The sequence below is a fragment of the Colobus angolensis genome, unplaced genomic scaffold, assembly GCF_000951035.1.
Source record: "Colobus angolensis palliatus isolate OR3802 unplaced genomic scaffold, Cang.pa_1.0 Scaffold196, whole genome shotgun sequence".
NCBI classification, from domain to species: domain Eukaryota; kingdom Metazoa; phylum Chordata; class Mammalia; order Primates; family Cercopithecidae; genus Colobus; species Colobus angolensis.
This window is the reverse complement of record NW_012115110.1, coordinates 3,236,438-3,251,051: the sequence shown is the minus strand read 5'-3', so window position 1 is coordinate 3,251,051 and position 14,614 is coordinate 3,236,438.

The window sequence follows — 14,614 nt, the reverse complement described above, 5'->3', positions numbered from 1 at the left end:
TTATGCTAAAAACAAAACTAAATATACAAACTTTTTACCTTCCTATGTTGGAACTATGTTCTCATCATTTAAAAAAATGCAATGTAACTTTATTTCTTTAACAAACAATGGTAGGATTCCGTGTTAAGGGTGATGTAACTGCTTCCTGATTCTTATTAAAGAAGAGCATTACTGCTTAGAGCAGTAACTATTAATATTTTATACCCTGTGCTGCAGCCAGAGAGAATGGCATATGGTCAGGAATTCTGGCTAATAATATTAGCAAATCACTGGCTAATAATATTAGCAAATCTTGATTAAACAAACTAGTAGGTGCTGGCACTTTATATACATGATTCCATTATCTTTTGTAACAAACCTATAAGATCATCATTAGTAAGTCCTTTCACACACACACAAAAAATGGGTCTCGAAGAATTTCATTTGTCCATTGACGTCTCATGGGACATACACTGCTCTGACCAATTCTAACCCCAGTTGGACCAGAGCCCAGAATTTGAGGTTTTGGCCAAGCATTATATTCTCTCACCATTGAGCCTGAGACATGAGTCTTTCTATGGTACTGCTCTTCTTCTGATCTTGGCAAGAGTTGCTAATAACACGTGGGCCTGAGGTTTGGTAGTGCTAGAAATGGAAAAACATTACTGGACACCTGTTGTGAGCTAGGGGCTTTAATACCAGAGTTAAAGAATAAGCTTCAAAACACAAACAACTAGAAGACAATAATGATGCATGTTGTAAAAGAAGTATAAAGCACTCTGGGGGTTCCTAGAAGGGAGAAGATTGGGGTAGAGATGGAAAGAAGTGCCGCTACGTGGAGTGAGCTAACGGGGGCAGATGGGGCAGGGCATTAATCATAAAGGGAAAATCAAACACAAAATATGTTCAGAGAGAAAATAACTTGGCTTGCAAAGAGGAACCAAGAAGTCCAGAACATAGGAATCCCTCATTATAAAATTAATTTAAAAATACAGATATTAGAAAGAAAGATTCAAAACTGCTAGGATTATAGATTTCATTATCAGCTAATTATGGTGAATAAACAGCAATTTTTAACATGATTACCGTAGCCTTATGAACATATCTTCAGAGATCAATATTATCATAGTTGTGAGTAAAATTGCTTTCATTAAGGAAACAGTAACTTTTAGGAAGGGGTCAAAGTATTACTTATTTATGGGACAAGTGCACTACAGAGTGACATTGTTATTTTTACTTTATCTCAAGATACAAAATATTATTGTCTCTTAATGCAGAATGTGTTGTGCGTGCTGGTGGACAATGATGGCAGAACAAGGTGCTGCTCATGCTCCATGGTTTCAACTGTGGTCAGTCATGCACCTCTGCATCAGCCAGCTATTGCTGTATGAACAACCACCCCCAACTCCAATGTTAGAAACAGTGCTCTGTCTTTGCTCATATATCTGCGGGTCTTCTAAGGTTCTGCTGACCTAAACTGGGCTCATCAGCAATGGCTCTACCTCACATAGCAGGTCTGTGGTCCAGGTCTACCCCATCCATCTGACCTTGAAGTCAAGGCTGTGGGGCCAGCAGCTACTCTCAGGAAGTTCTTCTCTAGTCAATGGCAAAGATTTGAGATAGTGAAAGGATGCAATCAGCCAAAGCAGGGCAGTGGCCAACTCCAAAGAGAAGGGCAAGGATATGCACTCTTTTCATCATGAGGCCATGGAAGATGTGGATGCATAGAGGGGTGAAGAATTTGGAATTGTATTGTAGTCTACTACAGCCTTGAAGGTATGGATTTGAGCATCTGTTTTGTTATTTTTATGGCATATGGTTAGTTTTATGGTTTGTTTTAGTTACTGTTGTAACTGACTTAAGTGTCACAAGAGATGTTTATTAGTATATAAATATTCTCTTATTGTATGATTTTAAAAGCTTGCACTGTACACCATTAAGACTAAGAATTAGTGTCTTTCTTGAAGCTTTATAAACTCTAAATTGTAGCTTCTCTGTCAGAATTACTTTATTGTACCAATTAGTTAATCTACTAGGACAGACATGAAGAAGCATCTAATTTGCTGATACTGTATTTCCCTTGCATAAAACTTTAAGTTTAAGGGTATCTACTTTTTCTGAGGTTATAAAACTGTCAATGTTCCCACACTGCCAGGAAGTGATTTTTTTTTTTTTTTTTTGCAGTCATAAGACTGGGATGCCACAGGACATGAGACACGAGCCACTGTTTCTAGGCAGTCTTTGCTGATAGAATTTTTACATCTGAAGAAGAGTCCCGCTTTTGTAATTGTAGGCTTGTAACAGCTAATTAAACGTGATTTCTGGCATGATTAAAATTACATTCTTATGGATAGAAGAAAAATTCTTGCTGACATTATGGAAATAACATCATAAAAACAACCATAAAAAGTAAAGGAATGTAGTCCTTAACCGTTGTCCCCACTTTTTAAAAAGGTTTTTAGACAGAGCTGTATATACACTTATTTTCTATTGGAATCATTATACTTAAGTTTGCATATGATCTGTGAGCTTACAACCTTTATTAAGTACTTTCATAAGATTTTTTCCTCAATTCTGAGGGGTTAGTGGGAACAAGATACTGTTTAAAGAATGGTTCATTTTAGTTTGTACAATGATTGTCTTTTAAATTGAGTGTTAGAGATAGATTAAGAAAGAAGAGGGTTTCTCATGTGCTCATTAAAATTGGAACTTTAATCAACATTAAAGCCATTCTTTTTGTCCACTTATCTGTAATTTTTAAGTAATGTTGGGTTAACCAGATAACTTTCACAGCGTCAGATTTCTCAGTGAACTCTGCATCCTTGAGTCAGGTCACTGTGGTAGTAATGGTCAGGAGAACCTTGTTTAGGCATTTACGGCTGTTCTTTTGCTGTTTCTTCAGAACACCACACGGCCTCTGGTTCACAGAGAGCTCAGGCCTTTAGGGAAATGTAAGGGCAACAATCAGCACCAGTTGACAAGGCTCACTGAGGTTGGACAGCTCTGCTAAACTGATTATAACAAACAATATCAAAATAGGGGAGACTGGGGTCCTCTTCTGGAGTGCATACGTACCCAGCTAGTAAGGATTCAATCTAAGGCAAACCTAAAATGATTAATCTATCGAGGTTTGTGAGGGCATTGACTCAGCTCCGGAGTATTTTAATTTATCCTATCAATGTGCAGTCTGGCGGCCAACAAGAGACAGGTGCATGTAGGTATCCAAACTGCAAAACTCACAATGGCTGAAATATCTTCATATTAATTTAGGTATCAACTTGTTTGGATTAAGAACCTAAAGAAGTGGTGAAGTGGTAAAGCCTTACTTCTGATGTGTCTGTGAGAAAGTTTCCAGAGGAGCTGGGCCTGTGATTATGGGAACTAAATGGGGAAGCTCCATCCTCCTTGCTGGCAGGCACCATTCAATCAGCTGGAGGCCTGGATCCAACAAAGAAGCAGAGAAAAGGCAACTTCCCCTCTTTCTCTCCTGGAGCTGAAACACTCTTCTTCCCCTGTTTTTGACATCAGAACTCCAGGCTGTCCAGCCTTTGGACTCCAGGACTTGGGCCAGCACCCCCATGTCCCTACCATATTCTCAGGCCTTTGGCCTTGAACTGAGAATTATGCCGTTGGCTTCCCTAGTTCTGAGGCTTTCTGAGACTTGCACTGAGCGACACCACCGGCATCCCAAAGTCTTCAGCTTTCAGACAGCCTGTTGGAAGACTTCTCAGCCTCCATAATTGCGTGAGCCAATTCCCTTAGTAAGCCCCACTCATCTATCTATCTTATCTATCTATCTATCTATCTATCTATCTATCTATCTATCTATCTATCTATCTATGTATCTATGTATCTATCATCTATCATCTATCTATCATATAGCTATCTATCATCTATCTATCAATCATCTGTCTGTCTATCATCTATCGATCATCTATCATCTATCTATCACCTATCTATTTATTACCTATTTTCTATCTGTCTATCTATCTGTCTATCTATCTATCTATCTATCTATTGAGAGATACAGTGCATGTGTGTGTATATATATATACACACACACACACATATATATATATATATACACACATACATATCCTATTGGTTCTGTCTCTCTGGAGAACCCTGACTGATACAAAGATGTTTTTATTCATTCCTAGTTGTCCTAGAGAGTAGATTTCATGTTTTGATTTTCCTGTTCTTGAATTGTTGGTTCAATAGATAGTACAGCTCCAACAATTGAGTGTAGCTAACTCAAACTTTGGAAAATGGCAAGCCAACCCAATTATTCCTGGCATTTCTCTTCTTATGAATGAAAGCAGTGCACCTGGTATGGGACGCAGTTACCATTAGGAAAGCTCATAAGATAGTTTAAGTAAAAAATATATCATAAAAGCTTTATCATTCCAAATTGGAATATAAATTTGAAACGAAAGACAATAAATAAGCTGAAATCATAAATATTTAAACACAAGAAATTATTATAGTCTGAGTCCAAAGTGAAAGCACAAACGCAGGGTAACAGCAGGCAACAATTACACAATTATCTAGAAATGTTAGTGTTTTTCAAATAACTTTTGTTCAAACATAGTTCATAAGCAAAACAGCTAACAGAATAAGGTAGTGATTGTAAGAAACTCTGCTATATAGGTACAGAATCACTTTTTACTATTTCCTGTAAAGAGCAGAATGTATATTCATATGCCAAAAGGTCAATTTGGAAAACCCATATCTGAGACTTTCTATTTTATACCTTTCATGTAATAATTGGCGGACTAGTTTCTACAAATCTTTTTCTCATTTCTAAGTTCTACTCATTAACATTCAGCAAGCTTGGTCAAGATTTTAACACTTTTTACTGCTCCTTTCAAGTTGTTCATTTTGGGGATAATATAAACCAAAACTCACATCTTTTATGATTTTCCACACTCATTTTCACTCTCAAATGTTTTTTCTTACTTTCGTTCTTATTCTGGCACAAGCAGACATTTATATTTTAAGACAAAATTATGTTGATTTCCTCTTGCTAGACAAACACATAAACACACAGGGTTCTCTATAAATATCCCCTACAATCTCATTTTTATTATCTGTAGCTTTCTCCGTAGTTTACAGGAATAAATTCTCTTTAAAAGATAATCATTGTTACAATTCAATTTATTTTAACAAAATGTTCACATATGATTTGAAATATCTTGTGGACAGAAAGATAGCATGATTGGCCTATAAAAATACAGTCTAAGAGGCTGAGCATGGTGACTTATGCCTGTAATCCCAGCACTTTGGGAGGCCAAGATGGGCGGATCACCTGTGGTCAGGAGTTCGAGACCAGCCTGGTCAACATGGGGAAACCCCATCTCTACTAAAAATACAAAAACTGGCCGGGTATGGTGGCAAATGCCTGAAGTCCCAGCTACTCGGAAGGCTGAGGCAGGAGAATTGCTTGAACCTGAGAGGTGGAGATTGCAGTGAGCTGAGATGGCGCCACTGCACTCCAGCCTGGAGTAACAGAGCGAAACTCCATCTCAAAAAAAAAGGAGATGCTGAGGCAGGAGAATGGCGTAAACCCAGGAGGTGGAGCTTGCAGTGAGCTGAGATCGGGCCACTGCACTCCAGCCTGGGCGACAGAGCGAGACTCTGTCTCAAAAAAAAAAAAAAAAAAAAAAGAAAAAGTCTAAGGAATTTGAAAGTATACATTATTGGGATTTCAATAAGGAAAAACTAGGCTTGTATAAACTAGAATACTTTGGTGACATTATGTTACACGCTGATAAAATAGAAGGAAAGCTATTAAACAATATTTAAGCTGAAAATTTTAAACCAGTCTATTCAAGGATTCGTCTTGATTAAAAACGATCCCTGAACATTTTCTACCTTTATACATTTAAAAGTTCTTCAAATTTTACTTGCTTGTACTAAAGTTTTCTCATAGTTATTTTTCCATGTTGCCAATGTCTCTTTTTAAAATTATTTTGCAACTTATTCAGCAAGATCATTACCTTAACTCATGGTTAAACATTGTCTTTATTTTCTGATCTCAACAAATAATCTAAATATTTTTAAGATTATTTTTTATTCTTAGGAGATATATTTATTAGGAATATATTTACTAGGAATATATTTAAATATTTAATGCAATTTGGATGCATTAGAAGTTCAACATTTTGCTTTTATCCTCTGCAAATGCTTGAAATTACTTAAATGTGTATAAATGCTTAAAATTTTATCTAAAACAATCAAAATAGGAGTGCTGTTGAATTTAAGGAAGCATATAACTTACCTGTTTTTCCTGAAACTAGGAAACTACATCAATGTGTTTTCTGGGAAATGTACTTCACACAAATATAGTCAGAGAATTCAATCAAACATTGGGCCAGCCAGGGAACTTAGGAGGTATTTATAGATACGTGTATCATTCATTATGTGCCATGTTTTTAAATACTTGTCTAGCTAGACTGTAGTTTAAGTTACAGGTGCAAATTTAGAGTTTATTCATAGCGTGTTGTCAGCACTTGTGGCTCTTCCTCACAGACTGACTTGCTCATTTGTGTGTTTCCACAGGGTTTCCCTGTCCTCTTTTTAGGGAGGAGACAGATGGTCACTCATTCAGAACCCTTTGAACGTCTCAGGAAATTGCAAAGCTCCAGACGAACCAGAAGCCATCTCTCCTTCCATCACACATGTGTTCCCAGTCTGAAGGTTATTAAATAGACCAAGGAAAACCCTCCTAGGTGCCTACTCTTTGCTCTCTGAGCCACTGTCCTTCTATTTGTACATTCTCTTTCCTTTAGGGGTAGATAGATATGTTTGAAGTAAATATCCTTAGAGTGTGCACAAATGAGAGATTTTTTTTGTTTTGATGGGAGTCTCACTATGTTGCCCAGGCTGGATTCAAACTTCTGGGCTCAAGTGATCCTCCCCCTTCAGGCTCCTGAGTAGCTAACTAAAATAATTCTTATGACCAATTTAGTTAAAATGGTGCATGGCAGGGAGTGGAGGTGGGTGTGTGGACTCAGGGAGAGTGAGAGTGGGAGAGAGACGGGCTAGCTGGCCAAAGATGCAGAGGGGATTACAGCTGTAAACACATCATTGTCATAAAGGAGGGGGCTGTAACAAAATGCCATGATGTAGGTAGCTTATAAATAACAGAACTGTATTGCTCATAGCTCTGGAAGCTGGGAAGGCAGATTTGGTGTCTGGTAAGGACCTTTTTCCTGGATCACAGATGGTGCCTTCTTGCTGTGTTCTCACATGGTGAAGGGAACAAGCTGACTCTCTGGGGTTCCTCTTATAGGAGCTCCGATACCATACATGAGGGCTCCACCCCCATGACCTAATCGCCTTCCAAAGGCACCATCTCCTAAGATCATCACCTTGTGAATGAGGATTTCAACAGATGAATTTTGGGAGGACATAAACATTCATATACAGCCGAAGGAGAAAGGGTTTTTGTTTTTTTTTCCTTTGTTTTCCCACTTATACAATCAAAAAGAGAATTAGAAGTCTCAACTGAATCGTTCTGGCCATAGGTCAAAAGGAAACACAGACCACAAATTAGAGTTCATGTAGCTGCTCACCTTCCTAGTGGAATAGACTTTTGGGCGGAAGACTTGAAATTACAGCGGCATGCTAAAAAGACTGTTAAAGTGAACTAAATACGGCCTGAGAAGGACTCTTTACTTCTATATTTGAGTCCCTGTGGAGGAACTACAAACTAACTTAATAAGCAGACAATATTGCAACCTAACTTAGGAGTATCCACCGGTAACAACAGCTGAGTCTTGGCCAATCCCAGCAGCCGTACTTCAACCAGTCATCACTGCTGAGTGTTCAAAACTGTGTTCAAATAAGGCCAATGCTAACCTGTAACCATTCCAGCTGTTTCTGTGCCTCGCTTCAGATTTCTGTACGTCATTTTGCTTCTTTTGTCTATAAATCTTCTTCCACCACGTGGCTGGGCTGGAGTCTCTCTGAATATGCTGTGATTTTGGGGGCTGCCCGATTCGCAAATTGTTCACTGCTCAATTAAACTCCTTTAAATTTAATCTGGCTGAAGTTTTTCTTTTAACAAGATAAACAATGTAGAGGATTTTATTAATTGTTAGAAGAAAAGATAGCAAACCAGTGGTGTGGGAACTGATACAAGGAAGGTGGCTGGAACTTTCATCATTCTTACAAAAAAATTCCTGTGACCCAGTTGCACCAATCTCAAATGTCACAAGATACTGGAGTCCCCAAGAAAAATGAGCCAAAAACTCAAATGCATATACTCAGGTGCACACACACACACACACACACACACATGGCTCATCAGAAAATGTCAAATGGTCAGACCATAAAATCCCCACCTGTGCCACCAACAGGGAGTAGGTGTGGCAGTGTTCAAGTCCAAATCAGGCCCAGCTTGGTCACACATCTGACTTAGTCTGGAAATGGAATAGAAAGAGAGCCAAGGAGAGAGAGAGAGAGAGAGACTCCTGACAGCATGTAGAACTCAAATTTGTGCTTAACAAACAAAGAAGGTAGTGAGGCTGACTTCTGTAGAGGCACAAGTGGAATTTAGTGGGTTCCTTGATGTGCATTCATCTCAGCAAATCTCAGTGCAGCCTCCACTTAAGGAAGGAAGACCCAGAAAGAATTTCAGAAAAGCAACAATAAAAACTTTTACCTGTAAACAGGCACAATCATTAGGCTTTGCCCTTCCAGTTATAATAATAATTACGAACAGACATATGAATTACTGGAAGGGCACGCACACACACACACACACACACACAGTTACTATAGCCATATCCCCAACCCCTGTCCCCTTAAAAACATCTTTTCTTGATGGGAAAACACCCATGTCCTCACCGGATTATCATATACACAGAAGTCATGATGTATCTCTGACATCACTGACGCTAACGTCAGGGATGGAGAGATCTCAGAGGAGGAACGGGCAACCGTAGGAAATATTTCTGGTTTCATTTAATCTGGGGACTAGAACTGAAAGATGACTCTGTATTTCTTCCAGGTATGGTGTTTTTATCCTACCTCCTACATGGGGGCTGGGCTGAGCCTACTTCTTCACAATGGCAGCAGGGAGAAGTCCCAGCTCTGCTTCCAGAGGGGGCAAAACAGGACGCAGGTGGAGCAAAGCCCTGCGGAGCCTGAATGCCAGGCTGGTAGGTTAACCCTGTGCTTGTTAAAGGATGGATCAACTGGGCCAGGATGAACTCAGACTCGTCAGCTCACAGGCAGATACTACTTGACTTCTGTATCAGTCAGAGTTTTCTAAAGAGACAGAACTAAGGGAATATATTTGTGTATATACACATATGTATATATATGGGGAGTTTATTAAGTATTAACTCACATGATCACAAGGTCTGTATTAGGGTTCTCTAAAGAGACAGAACTAAGGGAATATATGTGTGTATATAGATACATGAATATATATGTGTATATAGATACATGAATATATACATGTATATATGTATATATATTCATGAGTATATATGTGTGTGTATGTATATATACATATATATTCATGTATATATACATACACACACATATATCCATATGTATATATACATGAATATATATACATACACACATATTCACATATATATACATGAATATATGTGTATATATACACATATATGTATATATGCATATACACACATGAATATATATGTGTATATATGTATGTATATACATATATACATATATATACATACATATGTGTATATATATATGTGTGTGTATATATATGGGGAGTTTATTAAGTATTAACTCACACTATCACAAGGTCCCACAATAGGCCGTCTGCAGGCTGAGGAGCAAGGATAGCCAGTCTGAGTTCCAAAACTGAGGAACTTGGAGTCCGATGTTCAAGGGCTGGAAGCATCCAGCACAGGAGAGAGATATAGGCTGGAGGCTAGGCCAATCTCACCTTTTCACCTTTTTCTTCCTGCTTTATATTCACTGGCAGCTGATTAGATGGTGCCCACCAGATGAAGGGTGGGTCTGCCTTCCCCAGCCCACCGACTCAAATGTTGATCTTCTTTGACAACACCCTCACAGACACAGGCAGGATCAATACTTTGTATCCTTCAATCAAGTTGACACTCAGTACTAACTATCACAAGTCCACTCCTTGTCAACTTGAACCCATACACATCCGTGGAGATCATATATACTCTTCAAATAAAGACAATAATAAAGTCATAATTACACCTAACATAATGTAACTATCTTTCGTGCAACTGGAAACACACTCATCTCCAACCCAAATATTATCACATAAAGTTAACAATCCTTAAATGCTGATGTGAAGTCAGTAAATCTTATGTTGTATGATAAAGAAGCAAGGATATGAAATGAAGATATTTTCAGAGTACAAGTGTACCCTGTGGAGGGGCCTGCCAAAGGCTGCAAACAGCATCCCTATCTGCCACTGACACCTCAAGTACCATTGGATCTGCTGGGTCACATGGCCCAAGTGGCAGAGGAGCTTGCACAGCAGCCTGAACCTGTTGCAGAGCCTTCTCCTGTTCTGGACCCTACTCAAAATGGACAACCTTTCAGGTTACTCGATAAATGGGCCAGAGTAACACAACCAAATGAGGAATGTGTTGTATCCAAAATCCAAATAGGCCCACTAGGCATTGTGCCCCTTTCCTGGCTGTAGGAGGGGCCAAATGTAGCAACTTACCTTTCACCTTAGAAAAAATTTCTCCACCGGCTACACACCACTGGACCCCTAGAGATTTTACTGAGGTAGAAGATCCCTGAATTTTAGTCAGATTTGTTTTCCATCCTCTGGCATGCAAATGTCTCACCAATAAGTCCAGTGTGTTTGCTACTTCTTGCTCACTGGATCCAATCAGTATAATGTCATCAACGTAATGGACCAGTGTGATATTTTGCAGAAGCTAACAGTGGTCAAGGGCTCTCTGAATAAGATTATGACACAATGCAGGAGAGTTTATATACCCCTGAGGTAGGATAGTAAAGGTGTATTGCTGGCCTTACCAGCTGAAGGCAAATTGCTTCTGGTGGGCCTTATGGACAGGAATGGAGAAAAAGGCATTTGCCAAGTCAATGGCTGCGTACCAGGTACCAGGAGATGAGTTAATTTGCTCAAGCAATGAAATCACATCTGGTACAGCAGCTGCAATTAGAGTCACCATTTGGTTAAGATCACAATAATCCACTGTCATTCTCCAAGACCCATCTGTCTTCTGCACAGGCCAGAGAGTTGAACAGGAATGTGATGGGAATCATCACTCCTGCGTCTTTCAAGTACTTAATGGTGAAACTAATTTTTGCACTCCATCCAAGGATGTGATATGGTTCTTGATTTACTATTTTTCTAGGTAGAGGCAGCTCTAATGGCTTCCATTTGGTCTTTCCCACCATAATAGCCTTCACCCTTCCAGTCAGGGAGCCAATGTGGTTGGTTCTGCCAGCTGCTAAGCATGTCTATGCCAATTATACATTCTGGCACTGGGAAAATGACAACAGCATGAGTCCGGGGACCCACTGGACCTACTGTAAGTCAGACCTGAGTTAAAACTCCATAATTACCTGACTTCCCTAAGTCCCTACTTTAACTGCAGGACCACAGTGTTTTGGGTCCCCTGGAATCAATGTCAGCTTAGAGCCAGTGTCCAGCATTCCCCAAAGTGCCTGATCATTTTCCTTTCCCCAGTGCACAGTTACCCTGGGAAAAGGCCAGAGGTCTCCTTGGGAAAGGAGGGGAGAAAGAGTCACTGCATAAATTGTATGTCATGGAATGGTGTCCTTTTATTCAAAGGGTTCTGGGTCTGTAAACCGGCTCAAGTCTGGAAATTGACTGAGGGCCCATGATTTTCTGTTTTTAAAATTCAAATTAGTCTTTTGTCCATTCAAGCTCGAAATTTTCTGCCTATATAAATCAAGTAGACATGCAATAAGCTTATTATCAATTTCACTTCTAGGTACACCATGATTAATTAGCCAATGCCAGAGCCCTGCTCAAGTCAGACTATTCTGATTGCCGTGTTGCCTCTTCTGTCCATTACAGTAGTGACACCCACTTTGTCTTTCACAGTTGAGTGTCATCACTTGGCTCCTGCCACTTCAGGTTCCAATTATTCCCAATGTATTTAAATTTTGTAGTTGAGTGACTGTGGTTCCCACTGTTAGCTCTGATGTACAGAGAAGAGCAATTACAGGGCTCTTCAGAGATGCAGTTGTTGCCCTCACAAGTCTGTTTTGCAAGGCATTGGTCAAGGGTGTATCTTCTGGGCCTTCCCAGCTGGGATGAGTAGGTCTAAAGTGACTAATCCACTCCTCAGCCTTTGGATCCTTTCCTCTACGTTAAACCAAGGGAGATCAGGCATTTCCAACTTTCTCACAGTGGGCCATCTTTTAATCCATATTTCAGCCAATCAAGCAAATAAACTATTAGAACCTTTTTTTTAACTGCCTGAGCTGCAACATTAAATGCAGAGTCCCTACTTAGTGGACCCAAATCAATCAATTCAGCCTGATCCAACTCTATGTTCCTTCCCCATTATCCCACACCCTTACTGTCTATTCCCATGCCTGTCTTCCAGATTTCTGTTCATATAAATTTAAAAACTCAAGCAGTTATTTTTTAGTGTAGCATACCTCCTTATGGGTCGCACTCTCAACCTCACCTCTAGGGGCCCGCTGGGACTTTAGTTATAGATCTAGAAGGAAACAGAGTGCTGGGGGTCGTTTTTGAAGAGAATCAACATTATCTTGCCTGGAACTGCCTCAGGGGAGGCCATCACTGTTGCCCCAGGCAGCACAGGGCTTATTTCTTCAGACAAAAGTGGAAAGGCTGATGGCAGCATGGATCAGGGAGGGGATATTGTCACTACCAGAGATGAGGAAGCTGTTTCTTCTGGCAAAAAAGATTCATCAAAGTTTACAAACTCAGTGTCCTTAGATTCAGCAGGGTCCTCCCACACATCCCCATTCCAAGTTGCAGGGTCCCGTTCTTTTCCAATCAATGCCCTCTCTTTAACAGTAGACACCTGGGGAGGCTGTGCATGCACCTTTTGTTGCAGGTCAGTCACTCACATGATAAGAGCTTGTGTCTGTTTTACCACAACTTCAGCTCTTTCTCTATAGGAAATAAGACTCTCACTCAGGGAAATCTTAGCAGATGGGACTCACAGTATCTGCTTCTGAAGCTGGGAGGCACAATCTCTGAGTTCATCATTTTCTTTCATCACTTTGTCCAGTAGACTTAGGAGCAACAAACCAGTTTTATTATGTTCCTTGGTTCTCCACATATGGTCAAAGGTATTATGTATAGAGTCACTGAACTTTTTGCTTCTCATGAGTGATGAATCAGGAGTGTCAAATGCATTTATTTTGCATAAATCTCTAAACAGTTTATGCCAAGGACTATCAGTGTTCTCCACACTACTAGAAGTAGAGTCCTTAGCATTTTGGCATCTAACAGTGTTAATCAGTCAACCCCAGAAACCCCAAAACAAATGAAAGAATTCCATCCTTAATATTCTGTTCCTCTGGAACCACTCCTGGTACTGAAATCTGAATTAGTCAGGGTTCTCTAGAGGGACAGAATCAATATATATATATATAAAGGGGAGTTTGTTAAGTATCAACTCACATGATCACAAGGTCCCACAGTAGGTCATCCGCAGGCTGAGGAGCAAGGAGAGCCAGTCCGAGTTCCAAAACTGAAGAACTTGGAGTCTGATGTTTGAGGGCAGGAAGCATGCGGTACAGAGAAAGATGTAGGTTGGGAGTCTAGGCCAGTCTGTCTTTTGACATTTTTCTGCCATATTGGCAGCTGACTATGTTGTGCCCACCTAGATTAAGGGTGGATCTGCCTTTCCCAGACCACTGACTTAAATGTTAATATACTTTGGCAACACTTTCTGACTTAAATGTTAATATACTTTGGCAACACTTTCACAGACACTCCCTGGACCAATACTTTGTGTCCTTCAATGCAATGAAATTGACACTCAGTATTAATCATCACAATTTCCCACAAACACTAAGTTTTATCAATTGGAAAGAATCATAGAGTTGCCAAGTGAGAAGCTGCCAGTGGAGACAGGAAAGATGTCTTCCCAAGGTCCAAGTTAACCTCCACCAAAACAGAGGGTGCAGAAAAATAGCCACAGACACCATCATTTTACTTGAGTCTGATAATCTACAGGTCACATTCGGCAGGTTTCCAAATTAGCCACCTAGAGAAGGTCTTACGACTCATAACTACATCCTGTTCCTAAGCCAAGCATTTTACGTGAGTTTCTCAAATCTTATCCTGAGCTCCTCAAGCCGTTGATATACTGATTAGTGTGTAACCTACTGACATTGAAAAGGACCCTGATTTGTTTCTGAATCGTGAAGTTTTGTCAGTTGTCTTGCACATAGAACATTTTAGCCTGTATGTTGTTATCTGTAGCCAATGATTGTAACCTCTGTATTGGATCCTTTAATGATAGGGACAACTGTGACATGAGAAGTTCCCCTCCCTCTTCCTAAACTTTCTTATAAAAGTCTCCAACTTGTAGCAAACTTTGGAATTCACCCACCTTTGTTGGCGTGCCTTCCTGAGTCAACTCTCAAATTTGACTTCCAGTAAACTTATATC